Source organism: Ailuropoda melanoleuca, chromosome 1 (assembly GCF_002007445.2).
Source record: "Ailuropoda melanoleuca isolate Jingjing chromosome 1, ASM200744v2, whole genome shotgun sequence".
NCBI classification, from domain to species: Eukaryota; Metazoa; Chordata; class Mammalia; order Carnivora; family Ursidae; genus Ailuropoda; species Ailuropoda melanoleuca.
In genome coordinates this window covers 69562531-69581900 of record NC_048218.1, presented here as the reverse complement: position 1 = coordinate 69581900, position 19370 = coordinate 69562531, and the positions used below count along the sequence as shown (strand labels likewise).

At 39.6% G+C, this 19370-nt stretch overlaps 2 protein-coding genes across 25 annotated transcripts in view; one reads left to right on the top strand and one right to left on the bottom strand.

Moving 5' to 3' along the window:
- Positions 1-19370, top strand: part of DLG1 (discs large MAGUK scaffold protein 1) — a 1062265-nt gene that overhangs the window by 272548 nt on the left and 770347 nt on the right. The gene's annotated exons all lie outside the window — the stretch shown is intronic.
- LOC100481385 (armadillo repeat-containing X-linked protein 1) overlaps positions 1-19370 on the bottom strand; it is an 81891-nt gene that overhangs the window by 6784 nt on the left and 55737 nt on the right. For 10 of the 18 annotated variants that reach the window (XM_034660284.1, XM_034660299.1, XM_034660309.1 and 7 more), the window contains 2 exons: positions 18847-19027; positions 4849-4909 (listed from right to left, as the gene is read on the bottom strand). The exons of 2 other annotated variants lie outside the window; for them this stretch is intronic. The gene's annotated coding sequence lies outside the window, so the exon portion shown is untranslated. The remainder of the gene's footprint in view (positions 1-4848; positions 4910-18846; positions 19028-19370) is intronic. 6 more of the 18 variants (XM_034660357.1, XM_034660279.1, XM_034660333.1 and 3 more) reach the window with 2 other exon arrangements.

Below are 19370 nucleotides of genomic sequence, written 5' to 3'. Positions count from 1 at the left end.
TAATGAAGCATCAAACTTTACATCGGAACCTGGGGATGTACTGTATGGTGATTAACATAATATAATAAAATTAAATTAAAAAAAACAAATTTTTCATCCGATCTATGAATTAGTCCACAAAGAGATCTAATCTTTAGTCGTATAATTTTGGCCAGTTAATGTAAATGATCTACCAGTTTTTCTTCTTAGAGATCAACTTACATTTTGATAAAACAAAAGCAACACAATCCTGTCTTGTTTGATTAAAGAAAGACACGTATTTAAAGTCCCAAAGTCTTGGCGGAATGCTGCACGAACCTGTTGTGATTTGATGGCTGTTCTGAACACCTGCCCCTAGATTAGATTCCAGCCCACTACCGAGAGGCAGCTGAGGGTGTGAGGAATGTAGAACTGGTCTGATTTCTCAGCTTTGTCAAAAAGGGAGGGAGGAAGGTGCTGCCCTCCTGCCTCTCCTGTATTCCGAAGCCTCTCCTCCCTACAGTCAGCCACTTGACTCTGCCGCTCGCTCTAAAAGTACACAAGGACAGGTGAGCAAGATGGTAAATGCCACCTTACTCAGGGGACCAACTTGAGTAACTGTCTTTAGCTTCTTCTCTTTCTTCCTCCCTCCCCCGAATTCGCACAGATGTAACTCAGGGATACATAGAAGGGACTGCTGTTGCCACAGAGCCCTGCAGCTGTGGGTTTCCACGAAGAAAAAGTGATTGCTGGCGGGGGAAGCACCCAGGTCGGCCCGCTCTGCCCTCATTCCTCATTCATGGCGCCTGAGTTAACCTTGCTCAACGCTGTCTGCTGTTGCTACCACCACCTGGCCTGGGCGGTGCAGCCAGCTGGGCCTCTTACCTCTGGCCTCCTTGCCACGGGGCACCCAGGGAGAACCTAGCCTTGCTGCAGGGTCGCTGCCTGCAGCCCACACCCGCTCTGCTGCCCCCTAATCCAAATGTATGCCAGGGGCCCAGGGAGTCTCCCCACTGTCCATACTGATGAACCTAGAGTAGGCTTTCTCAACCCGCCACCTCTGTGCAGTACCTGAACTTGTGTTCAAGTTATGCACATACGTATGTTCATTTTGGTGGGGAGAGGGGTCACAGCTTTCATCAGATTCTATGACTTAAAGAAAAAATGAAGAACTACTTGCCTAGGAAAAAAGATATATCCCCTGAGTAGAAATCAGTCTCTTCCTTTCTCTCTCTCTCTGCTCTCTCTCATTATACACATTTCTTATTTTTTTAAATGTGGAAACAGTGCAGAAATGTATAGGTAGAATGTGAAAGTGCCCTGCAATTCCTGTTCCACCACCAACCACTTTTCACAATTTCCACCTTTCTTTATGCAGATACGAAAAGTATATGTATGCATGTGTCAAGTTCCAAGTTGAACAATACACGGAACGAAATGGTTGACATTTAGTGATATAAAGTGCAATGAATCTGCACTTTAATTTGAGAACTGACATCGTCTTTAAAAATTGAGTCTATCTCTGTTGACTTTTATGATCTTCAACAAATTTTATGTTTCTTCAGGTAGGTTATACTCATTACTTGCTAAGTTTATTCCTAGGTATTTTATTGTTTTGTTGTCTTGGGGGGATGACATTCCTTTTACGATTATGTTTTCTACCAGGTTATTGCCTATCTAAGGAAAAATAATTATGATATATTTATTTTTAGTGACCTTTCTTAGTATTTCTGATAGTTTTTCAGTTGATACATTTGGTTTTTCTGGGTATGCATACATAATCATCTGCAAATGATGATTTTTTGATTTCCTCTTTTCCAATATTTATATCTCTTATTCTTTCATTTTCTGGATGTACTGCATTGACCAGAACCTCCAGAACTATGTTGAATAATGGTGATTGAGGGCCTCCCAACCTTGTTCCTGAAGTAAATGGGAATGCCCCTAATATTTCACCATTTAGTGTGAGTTTGCTGTTTGTTTCTGATGTGTTCTCCTTCTGTTTTTGTGTGTGTTGGGGGGGTGAGGTCTAAAAGCTGCACTTTTAGGGCACCGGGGTGGCTTAGTCAGTTAAGCATCTGAGTTCAGCTCAGGTCATGATCTCAGGGTCCTGGGATCAAGCCCCCCCCACCCCTGCCTGAATTGGGCTCCCTGCTCAGCAGGAAGTCTGCTTGTCCCTCTGCCCCTCCCCCTGCTCATGCCCTCTCCCTGCCCCCCTCAAATAAATAAAATCTTTAAAAATAAATAAAAGCTGCACTTACATAACCCTTTATATAAGACTGAGAAATATTCAATTGTCTACATCATAATATTGGGAGGAAGAGGGGACCGGGGAGAATTGCCATAAATCCTGTGCTTATTGTGAATATGTTGGTGAGCAAACAGACACTGATTCTGCTCTCATGGTGGAAACAAGACCTTAATGAAATAATCACACATACATACAAACCAAAAAAAAAATATCGTGAATGAAAGGAACATTATTAATATAGTAAAAGAAGTGGGAAGTGGGAGGGTCTGGGGATCAAAGAAGACTTTCTTGTGGGGGGAAAGGGAGTGAAAGTTTGAGCTGAGATGAAGGAAAGATGAAGAATAAACTAGGAAAGGATGGGAGCAGAAAATAAGAATGTTCAAACCCTCACCTTTCTGATAACCACCATGAAAACCCAAATACTTCAATCCTAGGATAAATCCTGTGAAAATCACTGTTAACTTTTCAATTGACTCTCCAAGTTTTATTGATAATGATGTATCATCATCAACAACAACTATATATATATATATATATGTACATTATATGTGAGTGTATATACACATAGAGATAATAATTTTGGGTCACAGAATACAAAGTATTTGTTCACCTAATATATCGTGTACATTATTTTATCAGATACAAAAATATTCTATAGTATGGATTTACCAAAAATTTACCAATCTATTATTGCTTGATTGACTGATATTTAGCCTCTTCCCAATCTTGGTCTACTACAAAAACGCTAAAGTGGAAACCTTCATACACATATATTTTGACATTTGTGGCATTATTTTCTTATGATAAATTCCTAGAAGTGAAATCACTGGGTCAAAGTAGATATTCATTTTAAATTATATCCATTTTGCAAATTTCACCTCAGAAGTTGTTATATATATATTCCACGTTCTGCTCCAAAAACGTTCAATTTCTTTAATTATAAGTGAGATTAAGCATCTTTTCCTCAGTTTGTTAACCATTTGTACCTTTCTTTCTATGAATTGCCTTTTCCCATTTTTCCATTAGGCTTTTCGTCTTTTTCTTATTAATGCATAAGAACTTTCTGTATATCAAGGAAATGAGCTCTTTGACTGTCATAGGTGTTATAAATATATTCCCAGTTTATAATTTTCCTTGGACTTCTGCAGTATGAAATTTTTAAATCTTTAAGATACAAAATTTATCAATTATTTCTTTACATTTTTGGGGTTGTGTGTCCTTGTTGGGAAGGCCTGTATTTTCTTCTAATTTTTATGTACATATTTTAGTATATAAATTTTTGGCTCATATGGAATTTTTTTGGTGGCATTGCCTTTGTTACCAGTAAGGCACCAGCAATTTTCCCCACCATTACTTTTAAACCATTTATATAAATGTCAACATGGTGAATACAGCAAGTAACATCTCAATGTTATTGTGAATACATTTTCTCCAGCTTTATTGAACACATGGAATTATTTTTTTCCAAATAGTTAGGAAATTGTCCAATGCCAATTATCAAATAATCTTTCTCTAGCTCACTGATTTAAAATGTCACCTTTATGAAAAAAAGAGAGAGAGAGGCAAACCATAAAATGGACTCTTAACTATAGAGAACAAACTGAAGATTGATAGAAGAAGGTGGGCAGGGGATGGGCTAAATGGGTGATAGGTATTAAGGAAGCATTTGCTGTGATAAGCACTGGATGTTACATGTAAGTGATGAACACTAAATTCTACTCCTGAAACTAATACTACACTATATGTTAACTAGCTAGAATTTAAGTAAAAACTTGAAACAAACAAACAAACAAATAAATAAATAAAATGTCACCTTTATCATTAAATATCCACATATATTTGGATATATTTCTTGATTCTCTATTATGTTCCTTGAATCTGTTATTTTTTTTCTTTTTATGTACCAAACTGTTTTAATTATAGTATCTTCATAATATGTTTTAATATCTGGGAGGGTAATGCCTCTCTCTAATCACTCTTTTTCATAATTTACCTGCCTATTCACATGTGTTTATTTAGACATAAAATGTATTATTTTGTTACATTCCCTTAAAATCCTGTCTTTATTTCAATTTAGGTTACACTTAATTTATAAGCTAATTGAGGGATAATTGGCATCTTTATAAGACTATCTTACCACTTCACACAGGTCAGAATGGCTATTATTAAGAAGATAAGAGAGAACAATTGCTGGTGAGGATGTAAAGACAAAGGGAACCCTTGTGCACTGCTGGTGGGAATGTAAATTGGTACAGCCACCATGGAAAGCGGTATGGAGGATCCTTAAAAAATTAAAAATGAAAATACTATATGATCCAGTAATTCCACGTCTGGGTATTTGTCCGAAGAAAATGAAATCACTATGTCAAAGAGATATCTGTACCCCCATGTACATTGCAGCATTATTCACAATAGCCAAGACATGAAAACAACCAAGATGTTCATCAATGGATGACTGAATTAAAATACATATATTATATTTATATATTATATATGTAGATATATATATATTTGTTGTTGTTCATTCATAAAAAGAAGGAAATCCTGCCATTTGCAACAACATGGATAAACTTGGAAGGCATTATGCTAAGTGAAATAAGTCAGGCAAAGAAAGGCAAGTGCTGTATGATATTACTTACATGTGGAATCTACAAGAGCCAAACTCATAGACACTGAAAGTAGATTGGTGGTTGCCAGAGGCTGGGGAAAGAGAGAAATGAGGAGATGTTGGTACAAACTTCCAGTTATAAGATGAAAAAGTTCTGGGGATCTAAATGAACGGCATGGTGACTATAGTTAACAGTACTGTATTGTATCCTTGGCAGTTGCTGAGAGAGTAGATATTAAATGTTCTCACCACAACAACTACAACAAATATGGTGGTAATTATATGGTATGATGATGTGTTAACTAACCATATTATGATAATCATTTTGCAATATATATGTGTATCAAATCACCACACTGTACACCTTAAACTTACATAGCATTATATGTCAATTATATCTCAGTAAAACTGAGGAAAAAAGAATATCTTCCTACATAAGAACCCATTTTTTCTAGTTGTCTTCATTCATTTTCCTCAGCAGCATTTCTAAATTTAAAAAAAATAATAACTCCTAGAGCACTGCCTGGCACACTACAGGTTATCAATAAATATTTGAATTAATGAGTATGTCTTGCAGATTTTTTGTTAAGGGTATTCTTAAGTAGCTTACTTTTCTCCATGGTTACTGTAAGTTGAATCTTTTCTTTATCTTACATTTTCTGTTTATTGTTTTTATATATGAAAGTGTTAGGGTTTTGCAGTTGATTTTTTAGCCAGCCTCTTCATGGAATTCCTAAAGTTTCAAATAGATTTTAGTTGATTCTCGTAGACTTGTTTCATTTGCAGTAATGATCATCTTGTCTCCTCCTTTCCAAATTAATATCACATTCCCTTCTCAGATAATTGCATTAAGTAGTACTTCCAGAACAGTGTTAGATAATTGTGAAAAAACTTGCATCCTTGTCTTTTTCCTGATTTTTATGAGAATGCTTCTGGTGTTTGTCCCTCAAGCCTGAGGGACTTCTTGGTGAGAACTAGGGCCATGGAAGGGGGACCTTCTGCAGGAGCTGAAGTCTCAGCCTGTCACTGACAGTATACTTATTGGCAGTCACTGCCAATAAAACACAGCCCAAATCAGTGAGGGAACAGGGAAGGGGAAAAAAAATTGTCTTCTCTCTTCCTCCAAAATTCTTTAAGTGTATTCCATTGGCCAAATCCAAAGAGACTCCAACTACGAAAGGTGCCTAGCGAATACAATCCATAGAAGTCAGCCTCCCAGGGCATAGGACAGGACCAAGGGATGGGAAATTGATCAGCAGATGAGGTAAAATAAAGGATCACCAACACAGTCCACCCCTTTAGCCACTCAGCATCCATTCTTGCCCTTTACTCCAATAAAGAAACTCATCTCCAACAGGGAGGAAAGGACAAAAAGACCCATCAGCCTCTATACTGTCATTAAGTAATGTTAATTCATACTCTCCATCTGAAACCTAATTTATAACAACCATCTCCAGTATTTTTCATATGTAAGAGAAAGGAAGGGAAAAAAATAATTACCAGCAAAAATACACCTAGCTGCCACAGCTCCTTCTGTAGCTGGTCATGAGCATAAAGTCAATAATCCATTTCATATGCCCCTTAGCTTTTCATAGTTCTTACCCTGATGTAGTGACTCTAACCTTCAATCCTATCTTTACTGGATTTCTGCATTTTCCCATTGACCAGGACTATTGGGCCACTGAGTACTAAGAGGTGCCCTAATGGGCTCCAAGCAAACTTCTCCTATTCTCACTGTATGGCAGCAACTCTATTCCTGCTTGGTAACTCAATCACTCCAGCCAGTACAGTAACCCCTTTCTCTGCCTGTCGGTTCAATTGCATAAGGAAACCAAAATGGCCAGGTTGCAGTTTCAGCTTTCAGTTTAATGGAACCATGGCCTTATTCCCTTGGAAAATAGAACCTCCAAACCTGCTGAGCCCAAAGTTGTGGAGACAAAAATATATATTTTTTTCTATTGGGTTAATTGGTGAGATCATGAGAGGGGCCACTCCCTCCTCCACCCCTTCATTCCCAGACTTGTGTATCCTCACTATGAGGGAAATACCGCCATATATTGGCCACTGGTTTTAAAGCAGCCATTGTATTCTTGTAGTATAGCACTTTCAACATGGAACACCTGATCCTATAACTAAGCTTTCAGTAATTCATTTACTTTTCTATCAGGCAAGCTGCTTCTGCACGATGAAGTAAGTAATTGACTAGTGAATCTTTGGATACAGCTCCATTATTGTACTTCATCTACCATGAAATGAGTTCCTTGGTCAGAGACAATACTGTTATCTAGGATAACCCGATGATGATTAAGGCATTCTGGTGGCACTTAGGAATAATGAGCAAAGAAGATAAATGTGTGTCCAGAATATTTATTTCCATGAGGAAAAATTTCTGTTCTCACCATGATGAAAGGTGTCCCGTATAATAATCCTACCACCATGGGGCTGACTGGTACCCCCAGGAAATACTGTCTTATTGTATTGAATGGTTCTTCATAATCTTATTTTCTTATCGGTTTGGGCACTTAGCAGTGTTAGTACAAGATCAACCTTAGTAAGTGGAAGTCCATGTTATTCAGCCCATGCATAGCCTCCATAATATTGGTGCCAATCTAATACAGCTAGCACAAAAAATAGGGACCATTATCACTATTCTATTTACTACAATGCTATATTGAATTTGATAATATTTTATTTTGGACTTTTGCATTATATTTATAATTTAGATTGACCTCTGGTTTACTTTTTTAGTTCTATTCCTCTTTGTTTGGGTATAAGTCTTTTGAAGCCTTATAGAATTAACTGGGTAGATTTCCACCTTTTCCTATGCTCTGGAACACTTTAAATTATTTTAAAAAATTAGTGGATCCTTGATGATGTTGTGGTAGGAAAAAGAATGTCTCCTCAAAGATGTCTACATATTGAAACCTGTGACTAAGTTACCTTATATGGCAAAAAGGACTTTGCAGATGTGATTAAGTTAAAGATATTGAGATAGGGAGATTATACTAGATTAGCTGGATGGGTCCAATGTAATCACAAGGGTTATTTTTAAAAAAAAATTTTACAAGGGCCCTTATAAGGGGGGCAGAAGAGTCCTATAAGATGTGATGACAGAATCACACATCAGAGTGACGTGGGGTGACGGGCAAAGGAATGAAAGCAGCCTCTAGAAGGTGGAAAAAGCAAGGAATGGATTCTCCACTAGAGCATCCAGAAGGAACATAGCTCTGTCAACCCATTTTAGACTTCTGACCTCCAGAACTGTAATATAATGTGTCTTGTTTTAAGCCATTGAATTTTCAATAATTTGTTACAGCAGCAGTAGGGAACTAATACAGTGTCGTTACTGTTTTAAAAAAACGGAAGTTTTTTTTTTTTTTATTTACCTGGATATTAACCCTATCTATTGCTTCTCCTTCATTCCTGAATTCCAGATTTCCCCCTGGTATCATTTCCCTTTCGGCTGGAGACCTTCCTTTAGCATTTTTTTTTTAAACATGTCTGTTGGCAACAAATTCTTTTGGTTTTCCTTCATCTGAAACATCTTTATTACATCTCCATTCTTGATGTATAACTATGGTTTGGCAATTCTTTCCTTTAAACACTTTAAAGATGTTGTTATTCCACTATTTTCTGACCTTCATTGTTAGTGATAAGAAAACTACGGTCTTTCAAATTGTTGTTCCCCTATAAGTAATGTGTTATTTTCCTCTAGCTACTTTCAACCTTTTTTCTTTACTTTTAGTTTTTAGTAGTTTCATAAGATGTGTCTAGGCATGGTTTTCTTTGAGTTCTTCCTGCTCAGGATTTATTGACCTTCATGAATCTGTAACTGGATGATGTTTAAAACATCTGGGAAATGTTTAACAATTATATCCTCAAATAATTTTTCTATTCTAGGAGGGGCAAGCCAAAAAGATCAGGAAGTGCTGCTATCCCTTCCCAGCACCATCTCACAGAGCAGGAGGAGTGTCACTCAGGTAAAAGCAGGTGCCTGCTTTCAGCTCTGGTGCAGTGGTTCAAGGGTTCTTCCCAAGAAGAAAGGCAGGACACATGGATAAGGAATGCTGCAGCTCTGCCTGAAGGGACTGAAATAATTTGGAAAAGGTGCTAGAAAATTCCATGCATTTTGACAAGCATTGTCAAAAAACAATGGAGATCTTGGTGGAGAGGCTAGTACCACTAATATAAGAAAAATGTCAGAACAGTCACAAGTTTCCTAGAGAGAATCAGGGAAAGAGACAACCAATAAAAGCCCTCTTGAGATCACATAAAATTGTGGGGATCAGGAAGACTGTGTGTATATGCTAGGCTGCATCCTTTTAGGAAAATTAGAGAAAGACATGGAACAGGCTTGAAGGGATTCCCCAAGCCACACAGAGACCCATAAACACAGGGCAAAAGCCTCACTGGCACAAAGAGCTTAAACACAACCTCTGACCAAGCGCTGACTAAATCATAAGCTACTCTGACCCAGGGACAAATCCTAGAAAGCCAAGATTAAAAATAAAGTCACAGTCATCCTTGGCAGTCTGAAAGAATGTGTGAATGTCCAAGGCTATATCCTTTCAGGAACAATTAGAGAAGAAACCTCCAATCTGCTAGTCCCTAGCTCAATGGGAGAGAGGCAAACTATGTGAACTCACTGAAATGTGAGAGCAGCTACACACATATCTAATGATAAAGGGTAAATATCTAACTGACTGAGGGAACTTAAGCACAACCTTTGACCAATAAGTGACATGCTAACCCACAGGCAAAACCTAAGTAGCCAGGCTAAAAGATAAAAACAAGGGGAAAAGACCTGAGCCAGGACATCAGAGATGCACACTACGAGTATGTGGGGGGGAATAAACTTCACAGAATTAGTCCCACCAAGTCAACAAACAAACAAACAAATGACCACTGAGAGGAGCATCAGTATCCAGGGTTGCTATATTACCTAAATATCTAGCTCTCAACAAAGGGTTAAAATACATACAACTATATAGGAAACATAAAAGACAGTATAAATGTATTTTGTAGTAACTCTATTTTTTTCTATTTGATTTAAAAGACAACTTCATAAAGCAATATGAATAAATCTATGTTGATGTGCATACAGTGTATAAAGATGCAATTTATATGATAATAACAATGCAAAGGAGTGGGTAGGGAATGAAGCTATTAGGAGCAAAGATTTGCAATTAAATTGGTATTGATCTGAACTCGATTTGTTAAGTTGTTCGTTGTAATTCCCAGGACAGCTACTAAGAGAATATATTTTAAAATATAATAAAAGAAATGACAAGGGAATGAAAATGGTAAACTAGCCAACATCTAGTTGACATAAAAGAAGGCAAGAGTGGAGAAACAGGGGAACAAAAAGGACATAAGTCATATAGAAAACAAATAGCAAAACGAAATAAGTCAATCAGAGAAAGAAAATTATCATATGATCTCACTCATATGTGGAATTTAAGAAACAAGGCAGAGGATCATAGGAGAAGGGAGGGAAAAATAAAACAAGATGATATCAGAGAGGGACATAAGAGACTCTTAATCATAGGAAACCAAAGGGTTGCTGGCGGGGAGGGGGTGGGGGGATGACATAACTGGGTGATGGACATTAAGGAGGGCAAGTGATGTAATGAGCACTGGGTATTATATAAGACTGATGCACCAATGTCCTCTACCTCTGAAACTAATAATACACTATATGTTAATTCATTCAATTTAAATTAATTACTTAAATAAAATAAAAAATGAAATGTTACTGTGAAAGAAAAGAAAAGAAAACAAATAGCAAAATGGCAGATATAAATTATAACTTATCAGGGATTGCATTAAATATAAATGTATTAAACACTCCTATTTATTTATTTATTTAGATTTTATTTTTAAGTAATCTCTACATCGAATGTAGGGCTTGAATTTATAATCCCGAGATCAAGAGTCACATGCTCCACTGACTGAGCCAGCCAAGCACCCCTTAAACACTTCAATTTAAAACCAGAGATTGCAGAATGGATTTTTAAAATATGATCTGGGCTACCTACAAAAGACATTCAGAATCAAAGACACAAACAGGTTGGCAATCAAAGGATAAAAAAGTTATACCATGCAACAGTAACCAAAAGGGACCTGGAATGGTTATATTAATACCAGAAAAATTAAGCCTTAAGACACACATTGTTATTAGAGACTAAGAAGGGCCATTTATAATGATGAAAATGTCAATCTATAAAGAAGATATGACAATTATAAATGTATATGGACCTAATGACAAAGCCCCAAAATACATGAAGCAAAAACAGAATTGAAGGGAAATGAAAATATATACAAGGAATAACAATAATATATCCCAATTTCTAAGTACTACTGAGTGCTTAATCATTTAATTATCACAGCAATCCTATAAAATAGATATTGTTGGGGTGCCTGGGTTGCTCAGTCAGTTGGGCATCTGCCTTTGGCTCACATCATGATCCCAGGGTCCTGAGATCAAGTCTGCATTGGGTTCCCTGCTCAGTGGGGAGTCTGCTTCTCCCTCTGTCCCTCCCCCTCGCTTGTCCTCTCTCTCTCTGTCCTTCTCGCAAAAATAAATAAATAAACATTCTTTTAAAAAAATAAATAAATAAAATAGATATTGTTATTTTCATTCTAAATATAGGGAAAGCGAGGCAGAGAGAGATTAAGAGATTTGCCTAGATCACACAGCTACTAAGTGACAAAACCAGGATTTGAAGCGAAGCTGTCTGGTGGCTTCTGTGCTCTTAATTATTCCTTCTTATGGTTCAGCTTTGAATAATATTTACATAGACAAAATATAAACACTTAATATTGATTTAATAAATAACAACAGTATATTAGGAGAATGTGGGAAAAGTGTGGTTATATATGGAGTGGGAGGTATCAGATAATTGAATCTTTCCATTGTAGGAAGTCATAACTGATGTATAAAAATTAAAAATCAAGAAATAAAAGTGTAAATCAGTTATTTAGAAATATGGAGGTGATGCCAGAAGAAACAGTTAAAATATTTCAAAGTGATTGTCTCTGAGTAACAGAAATCTGGCCTGGGAAAGGGTGAAGGAAATTTCTAGTGGATTTTTCTTGTTGCTGCTCTTAGCTTTACAGTACTCTGTAACTACAAAAATTACATTTTAAAAAACTGTGTTCTGGAACTAAACATAGAATAGGACTCTAATTCTGTGTAAATAATGTACAGAAAACTTGAGGATTATTATGGACGATGGAATGTGTGCATCTCCCCAAAATTCATATGTTGAAGTGTTTACCCCCAGTGTAGGCTGTATATGGAGATGGGGCCTTTAAGGAAGTAACTAAGGTTAAATGAGGTCATAAGAGTGGGTCCTTGATCTGACAGGATTAGTGTCCTTATAAGAAGAAATACCAGAGTGTTCACTCACTCTCTCTCTAGGCACACACACAAAGGAAAGGCCATGTGAGGTCATAGCAAGAAGGTGGCTGTCTACAAGCCAGGAAGAGAGCTGTCAGAGAAACCAAATTTACCAGCACCTAATCTTGGACTTCTTAGCCTCCAGGACTGTTAGAAAGTAAGTGTCTGTTGTTTAAACCACCCAGTCTGTGGTATTTTGTTCTAGCAGCCCAAGCAGACTAATATAAGGACATTATGCTAAGTGAAATAAGCCAGTCACAAAAGGACATTGTATGATTCCACTTATATGAGGTAGTCAAATGCATAGAGTAGTCAAATTCATAAAGACAGAAAGTAGAACCGTGGTTGCTAGGGGCTGAGGGAGGAGATCATGGGGAGTTAGTGTTTAATGGGTACAGAATTTCAGTTTGGAAAGATGGAAAGAGTTCTGGAAATGGATGGTGGTGACGGTTACACAACAATGTGAATGTACTTAATGTCAATGGACTATACACTTAAAAATGGTGAAGATGGTAAATGTTTTGTGTACTTTGCCACAATTTTTTTAAAGGGAAGAAAAAGAATGTATAGAGATACGTGTTGTAATATTGATGGGAGGCCATATCCTCCATTTCAGTTCTGCACTCCTTTCTGCCAAAGTCCCACATGTATTGAGCTTTCTCAGAATTCTGTCCTTGGTTTTTCAATCTGTATCCCTTGCTGGGGCTACCTGACTCACTCTCTGGCTTCAGTTATCATCTAAAATATGTATTTTTTAAAAGATTTTATTTATTTATTTGAGATAGAGAGAGAGAGAGAGCACGGGCAAGTGCACAAGGAAGGGCAGAAGGAGAAGCAGACTCCCTGCTGAGCAGGGATTCCCGATGCGGGGCTCAATCCCAGGATCTTGAGATCATGCCCTGAGCCAAAAGGCAGATGCTTAACAGACTGAGCCACCCAGGCACCCCTAAAATACATATTTTTAGTCAGACCTTTATCCTGAGCTCTAGATCCACACTTTTCAAATAAACACTGAACCTCTCCACTTGAAAGTCCCATAGGCACCTCAAATTCATATAGTTTAAACCAGATTCATTCCCATTCCCTCTCGAATCTGCTTCTTCATGTTTGAAAAATAAAAGGGAAAGAGAAATGTTAATAGCCTTGCTGCCTCATCCTGTACTCCAGATCGTACTCTCTCCCCTACACTACACTGCCTTAAGGGTCAATCAGTTTATGTGTTTCCCAGAAATGGGCCTTTTTCCGAAGAAGAACTGCATTTTCATTTTCAAAAAGTGGTGTTAAACTCTTCCATGACCCAGCAAGGCCGCTAAATCCAAAACCTTAAACCAACCCCTGAGCCCTGAGTCTGCTACAACACTAGAGTAAGAATCAGGTTGTGGGGCCACAGGGGAACCCAGAACTAGTTTATAAGACCACTTAACTCTCCAAATTATCTAGGAATGTCATCCACTGCTATCCTAGCCTCAGTCTTACCCTTAGAACTGGGCATGAGGGACCCTCTCTAAATCCCATGTTTTGAGGGTTCCTGCATCTCTCTCTCTCTCTCTCACACACAGACACACAGACACACACACACACACACACACACACACACACACATTAAATAACACATGGGTGCCTGTATCACACAGGATCTGGTGCTCATTGTTGGCACAGTGCAACTTATAACTCTATAAACATCTGCACTTTGACTAGTACTGTTCAGGCTCCAAGAACATGCTTCTCCACATCTGTTTCCCTCTGTCTTCTAAATAAAAGTCACCTGTGTCCAAATGCCATGACCATGTGTGGATTGTGTCACTACTGACCCAAGAAACAGACATTATTTCAGAAAGCAGGGAAGATTCAAGCGGTGGAAGCACTTAATGGAAGAGAAGAAACAACCTAACTTGTCAAAGCCTCCTCAGATAACACAAATGCAATAGGCTTCTGTTGAACAAACTATCATTCCCCAATAGTGCCCATTTTCTTGCCTGTCTTTATTTTCCAGTCTGTGGCTCCAGAGGCAATAAAAAATTAGTGCAGTATTTGCACAGTTGCACAGAGAGGCTAAAGAACATTTTACAATATTGAACAACTCATTTTACTCTTGATTTTAGGGTGAACAGGATAGATAGATAGATAGATAGATAGATAGATAGATAGATAGATAGATAGACGATATAGATAGATAGATGATAGATAGATAGATAGATAGATAGATAGATAGATAGATAGATAGACGATATAGATAGATAGATACAGATAGATGATAGACAGATAGCTTTAACATGCGTAAAGCATTGTCACAGATTGGATGTTCCAGGAAGCAGATTCTGAGACAAAGATTAGAGTATAGAAGGTTTATTGGGAAGTGCTCCTGGGATCAACATTTATGGAAAGAGGGAGGAAAGCAGCAGGAATGAAAAAAGGGAGAAATCAAATTTTAGCATACCATCAGTGGAATGCCTCAGCATTTTTAGAGTGAATTATGAAGACAGAATGACAAAACTACCTCAGTTAGGGCCAAAAGGGCCAGGCCTTTATACACAGCATAAATGAGTCACTGGACGTGGGCCACCCTGAGAAAGGGACATGAAGCAAGATAACTCTCAGCTAATGCAATCCCGGAAGAGGGCCAGCAGCCACACACTCTCTGATGGCAGCGTTCCTAACAACTGAAGTAATAAGGCCTCAACTGCTAAAGGGAGCTCTGGGCAAGGCATTGCTGTGTCCACTATAGTCCACCCCTTGTGCCTCCCAGATCCACTTCACTGAGTTATGGGATCAGCTCTTCCAGGAGTCTGATGGGTCTCTCTTCCTAGGAGAAACTTAGGACACACTACACCCCTCAATACTGCAGCTGGTCTCAAAGCCTTCCAGTAACAATTATAGATCCCCATCAGTCTTAAGGTCTTGGTGCTTTGCCTGGTGGTATGACCCAGATCCTCATTCCTGGTCACCACGGCTTTCTCAGGCTGGAGTTGCTATACTTGCTGATACCCACATACCAAGCCCACCAATCTAAGAACAATGTTTGCGCTTTTCCTTCCTAGTCAGCTTGTCAAGAGATCTCCCAGGGCACCTGGGTGGTTCAGTAGGTTAAGCGTTGGCCTTCCGCTCAGGTCATGATCCTGGAGCCCCACATCAGGCTCCCTGCTCAGCAGGGAGTCTGCTTCTCCCTCTACACTTCACCCTGCTTGTGCATTCTCTCTCTCTCTCGGTCACTCTCTCTCTCTTTCAAATGAATAAATAAAATCTTTTTAAAAAAAAAGAGATCTCCCAAGGGGCCACAGGTGGATGGGGAGTGAACGATACTAGTACATCATCAGTGGGGGATCTGCTCTTGCTGATTGTGTAGGGGCTTGTGTTCTCTAGTCCTGCTGGTGCTTGATCCTGTGTGGCAAACTTCCATCTGGTTGCTGGGCCTGCCCACCCTTACACCTTGGTGGATCTGACAGCATTCAGTTCATGATGGGGAGTTCTAGCTGCCTGGCCACTTGATGTCCTATGGCCAAGCATTCTGTCTCTGTCAGGATGCAGTAGCTTGTTAGGAGCTGTTTATAAAAGCTATATAATCCTCCACCATGTATGGCATGGTTTGCTCCAGAACCTAAATTCTGGACTAAGTTCTGACTTTCCCTCTAGGGCTTATCAAAAGCCCCATGTGGCATCTTTTGCTAACACAGATACCTCTAATGCCATAGGGTCTGTCTATTGTATGGAGCAAGTGGCAGGACTACTTGAAACCACAGCCTGGACCTGCTATGGGACCTTCTTTTGCTCTAGGCTCCACTCAGAGCTGGCAGCTTTTTGTGTCATCCAGTATATGGGTAGAAACAGTAACCCCAGGTGTGAAATGTGCTGTTTCCAGAACCCAAAGAAGCCTACCAGGTGTTGAGTTTCCTACTTTGTGGGGAAGGCGAAAAATGCAATAATTTGTCCTTTAATTTAGGAGGGGATCTCCTGGCGTGCCCCCCAGATCATTGAACCTCACAAACCTGCACTTAATGTAGCCAGCCCATGGATCTTTGGAGCGTTTATCTCCCACCATGGAGAGTACATGTGTCTCACCAAGGCCTCCGATGTACTAACCACTTCTTACTCATTTTGGTCCAATTAGCATGATGTCATCAACAGAGTGGACTAGTATTATATTCAGATGGTCCAGATATCTCCAGAGTGTAATATGACAGAGGACAGGAGAGTTAGTAGACCCTTGAGGAAAAACTATAAATATATCCTGTTGTCTGTCCTATATGAATATGAACTTTTTCTGATGTTTTACTCTGTTGGGATGGAAAACTACATTTTCCAAATCAATAGCTAACTACTAGGTATCTAAGGTCATGTTATTCTGCTTTAGCAAAGATATTATATCTGACACGGTGGCTGCACTTGTATCACTACTGGGTTGAGTTTGCAACGGTCTGTCATCTACCAGGCTCTGCCCACATTTCGCAGGGGCCCAAACTGGTGCATTAAATGTAGAGATGATGGGGACCACATCCCAGCATTCTTTAGGTCTTCAAAGGTAGCACTAACTTCTGCCATCTTCCCCAAGATGCTGTATGTTTTCATTTATTATCTTGGCCGAGGAAGGTGAGGGCAGTTTCAGAAACTTCCACTTTTCATCTGCAAATAGCTCTGACTCCACAGGTCAAGAAACCAATGTAAGGTTTGTACCAACTACCAAAACGTCTATTCCAATTATACATTCAGAGAACAGGAATATAGCCATGAGGTAGGTTTGTGGACCCACTGGAGCCACTGTGAACCCAACACAGGCCAGGAGTCCACTTAATACCGGGCTCCCATCCGCCCTTATTCTAAGAAGGGGGACACAATGACATTTTAGGTCTCTGGGTATATCAACTCATAACCAGTGTCCATTGGTCCTCAAAATGTTTGGGTATTCCTCTTTTCCCTGCATACAACTACACGCATAAATAGAAAGACTAGAGAAATCATTACTACACATATGTTATAGGGTTCTTCTTCCTGGGCACCCCAGCCTCTCCTTCAGCCTCTCCTTCAAACAGTGTACCCTGGTTCAAACACTGACTTAGGATCAGAAGCTGAGCAAGGAATTGTGACTTTTTACTGTCCTTCAGACTCCTGACCATCTTTGATTTCTTTTGGTTGTTCATGTTAAGCACAGATTGTTGGCTGCTTATTTTCCCCAGGGCACTGTGTTACATTGACCACATAATCTACTAACTACCTCTTAACCATCCATTCACCAGGAGCATTGTGTTCTATTAACCATCCCCACAGCTCTCTGCAGATCAGCATCCCCCCCATCACTCTGACCCGGCAATGCAGTATGGTATTTGCGTCCACCTGACTTCTGATGGTCAGGCCATCACCTTTTCTATCAGTGATCCTCATCCTATAACACCATCTCCGACTCTGAGCCCTGGCCTGCAGAGCCAAGCCACCACTGAACTTCTTAGCAAAGCCTGCCATTGCTCTCACCAGTGCATTCCTTATAGCTTTAGCAGATAGTGTGCCTTTTGGGTCCTCCTGCAGAACTTAGTCCTCCGGAGGGTTTTCTGGACACACATAATATATTTATTCTATCATTCCCAGTTCCCTGAGCCTTTAATACTTTCTCCCCCATCTGCTATAACAACTTTAGCATTTATACTTCACTTAATTCTCCCCCGCCCCCCGCCCTCGCCCTCTGAGAAGCCATTCTAGTATTGAGTTTACATGATCTCCTGGGGTCTTTCCCAGGATGTTAAATACTGTATTTTGGGAGAGAACTCTCAAAACAATTTTCCCTTATTCAATTTTATATTCCAGCTTCCCTGATCAAGGCCCTCAGAATTCAGTCCTGTGCTTCCCCCTCAGCACCTGCTAGTACATGCTGGCTAGGTCCTGTAGCTTCTTCTTGGGGTAGTCCCTTTCCTTCCTTCTTAGGCCCATCGCATCCGCAGTGAAGGTATGCTGTGACTTAACTTTATATATAGGCCCAGTGGCCAAGATGGGAAGTGGGGCAGATTCTAAGGGAAACATACTATCTTACAGGAGAAAGGGCTCTGCAGGATCAAGCAAGGTGAAGCACTAGCCCTTAACAGGAAGGAGTGGGACACTTCTGAATGCTCAAGGTGTCCAGGAAAATCTAAGGATACAAGATTTTTAGGGATGTCAGTCCAGAAGTCCCCATCCCATGTGCCAGGGTCCCATTCCTTCCTAACCAGGGTCCTGATCTTGGCATAGCAGACTTGTCTCAGTTGGGATTTTAACTTTCTTTGAAGCTTGCTTTCTGTAAGTCCTAGGCCTGGTCCTCAGATTTCTCTACCGTCTACCTGGAAAAGATGAGGGCCTCTTTATACACTATGAATGAAACCCTCTGGCTTTCACATATAGCACTTAATATAGCACATATAGCACTTAATTGTGGACTAATTTAATTTGGCTTTTCATTATTTTTTTTTCTAGAAGTCAACCGAGCATAGAAATAGCTACCCAATTTTCTGGCCTTCCTTATATTTAATACTTCCCACATAGTTCTTGAAATTCTGCTACATAGAACCAGCTAATGCATTCCCTTCCACCACTGCCATCCCAGTTCGCCATCAGTGAAAGCTCTAACAATTCCTCTGTCACCTGTTCCAGGTTCTTATCTACTCCACCTACCATCAGTGATGGGGTCCTCATTGCCAGCTGGCCAGCAGGTGAGTCATCTCCAAAATTTCATCATAGTGTATGCTTTCCTGAACTATTCCTCATACCAACTGTTGTAGATTGGCTTCCTGGAGAGCAGACTCAGAGTTCAGCATGAAGGGCTTTTATTAGGGAACGCTCTTGAGATCAAAATCTGTGGAAGGGAAGAGAAGGAAGCAGGATTGGACAGAGGGAGAAGTTAAGCTGTCCCTTTTGGGGCAAGAAGGACATGTCAATCAGTCATTGGGTGGAAGTACCCCAGGAAGAGGGTATGACCTTGGGGGAGGTGACTTTCCAGTTGAGGCAATTCCTGAAAAGGGATGACGGCTGAGGGCAGTCTGTTGGCAGCACTCCTAGCAACTAAATAATAACCTCTTTATTACTGAAGGAGGATTAGGGCAGCAGATTGCAGAATCTACCACAAGCGTGACATCGTTTTTTCCACCAGAAATTTAGTGGCCATTGAATAACAGAATTAACAACAGTTTTACTTTTAA